The sequence below is a fragment of the Sinocyclocheilus grahami genome, unplaced genomic scaffold, assembly GCF_001515645.1.
Source record: "Sinocyclocheilus grahami isolate Dianchi unplaced genomic scaffold, SAMN03320097.WGS_v1.1 scaffold478.1, whole genome shotgun sequence".
In the NCBI taxonomy this organism is placed as follows: domain Eukaryota; kingdom Metazoa; phylum Chordata; class Actinopteri; order Cypriniformes; family Cyprinidae; genus Sinocyclocheilus; species Sinocyclocheilus grahami.
In genome coordinates, this window is record NW_015505657.1 from 302,868 (window position 1) to 305,833 (window position 2,966).

Below are 2,966 nucleotides of genomic sequence, written 5' to 3' on the forward strand. Positions count from 1 at the left end.
TATCTATCTATCTATCTATCTATCTATCTATCTATCTATCTATCTATCTATCTCATATAATACGTTTTGTATTTTATGTATTTACAGAGAATTAGGAAAGTGTTATATCTATATCAGTATATGTATTAATATATCTATATCTATATCACACATACACGCGCGCGCACACACACACACACACCCCCACACACACACTATCTATCTATCTAAATACATAATATAAATAATATAACACTATATATATATATATACATACACACCCACACACATACACTATCTATCTATCTAAATACATAATATAAATAATATAACACTATATATATATATACATACACACACACACACACACACACACACACTATCTATCTATCTAAATACATAATATAATTAATATAAGTATTTACAGAGAATTAGGAAAGTGTTATATCTATATCAGTATATGTATTAATATATCTATATCTATATCACACATACACGCGCGCACACACACACACACACACACACCCCCCACACACACACTATCTATCTAAATACATAATATAAATAATATAACACTATATATATATATATATATATATATACATACATAAACACACATACACACACACACACACACACACTATCTATCTATCTAAATACATAATAGAAATAATATAACACTATATATATATATATATATATATATACATACATAAACACACATACACACACACACACACACACACTATCTATCTATCTAAATACATAATAGAAATAATATAACACTATATATATATATATATATATATATACATACATAAACACACATACACACACACACACACACACACTATCTATCTATCTAAATACATAATAGAAATAATATAACACTATATATATATATATATATATATATACATACATAAACACACATACACACACACACACACACACACTATCTATCTATCTAAATACATAATAGAAATAATATAACACTATATATATATATACATACACACCCACACACACACACTATCTATCTATCTAAATACATAATAGAAATAATATAACACTATATATATATATATACATACATAAACACACATACACACACACACACACACACACACACGCAGGTGTGTTTTTATGGTTTATGGGGACTCTCCATAGGCGTAATGGTTTTTATACTGTACAAACCATATTTTCTATTGCCCTACACCAACCCTACCCCTAAACCTACCCCTTACAGGAAACTTTCTGCATTTTTAGATTTTCAAAAAAACTCATTCTGAATTATTTTTAAGCCTTTTGAATTACGGGGACACTGAAAATGTCCTCATAAATCACCTTCTCGTTGTAATACCTATGTCATACCCATGTTATTATACAAATTTGTGTCCTCATAAACCACATAAACATGCACACACACACACACACACACACATACATACACATTACACTTTACATACACATACATACATATTATTGATTGTGTTATTATTTTAATACACAACAATTACCTTTTTATTGTAATATGTTATATATCAGGTAAGGCAACGCTTTAATGCATCGCACCCTAACAGGTAATATTAGTGATATTGGAGGGACAGAGAGAAGAGAGAGATGCTATTTTAGTTTGTTCTATTGCAAGGACGAACAGCGTCTTTTTCAAGCGAAACCTCAGGCTTGAGTCAAATTGCCCATTTGGGCCACAGGTGGCCAACCTTGATTCCATTAAAGGACAGGAAAGAGGAGACACTGTTTTCAGTTGTATGTATAGAGAGAGCTCATTCAGGAGAGACGACAAATGAAATGAAGCACAGGGATGCAAGCTGTCCTCAAATTCACCCGAGGCCAATTCTTATTGACTTCCTGCTTCTTCCTTTTCATCTAGTTCAAGATTTCTATTGGTCCTTGTGCAGCACTTATTTTGTGGCGCTCGCAATGGCAAGAGTTACTACAACTACTACTAAGTTTTTAGTATGCAACTTAGTGTCTTGAATGGGGACCTGGGGAATATTTGGGAATCAGAACATAATTAATAGCATTTTCAAATGAATTGGCAAACAACCAGCTATCAAAACACCAATAACAACTTAAAAAAAAAACACATAGCAATGACCTAGAAACGACCCACAATGTGGTTGTTACTTTTGCACAGGGAAGCACCACTCACATTTTAATCAGAAAATAGATTTTTTTGTTCAGCTTTAAATGATGTTGTTCAAAATTTCAGAATTGGATCACATCTGACTTCATTTTGGGCCAGAGGAGCAGCCAGCCAAAATTTAGCTCTAACTTCCGTTTTATCACTTTGGGTGAAAGCTCTCAGACTGTCAGAAGGGCTTCGTCTGCGTTCCGCTGTGCAAGTTTTTAGAGCAGCACATGCAGACAGACAAAATGACACAAAGGAGAGGAGAGCGAGTGAGAGAGTGAGGAAGCGAGGAGGATGAAACTTGTCTGACTGTAAATCAGTACTTCATGAACTTCAAGATGTTTCTATTCTCGTCTGAGGAGGGGTGACGCATCACATCCTCATTTTGCTGTATTCCATGCCATGACAACAGTTCTTTAGATATTGACTTCTCCACTGACAAACAAGAACCAAAAAATATTAAAACATATATATTACAAAAATACGTTTATAAATACACCGTTAAAATTTTGGGTTTGGTAAGCTTTCTTAATGCTTTAAGAAAGAATGTAGTATTTTATGTTTACCAAGGCTGCATTTATTTAATAAAAAATAAAAACAGTATTATTGTGAAATATTATTACAATTTAAAATAATTGTTTTCTATTTTAATATATATCTTAAACTGTAATTTATTACTGTGATGCAAAGCTGAATTTTCAGCAGCCATTCAGTGTCACATGATCTTTCAGAAGTCATTCTAATATGCTGTTTTGCTGCTCTAGAAATGCTGAAAACATTTTTTGCTTCTTCTTAATATTTTTTTGTTTGATCTATTCTATATATATATATA

The 2,966-nt window shown here is 31.8% G+C and overlaps 1 protein-coding gene across 1 annotated transcript in view; it reads left to right on the forward strand.

Annotated features, from left to right (window-relative positions):
* Positions 1-2,966, forward strand: part of LOC107553698 (docking protein 3-like) — a 14,386-nt gene that overhangs the window by 2,962 nt on the left and 8,458 nt on the right. The gene's annotated exons all lie outside the window — the stretch shown is intronic.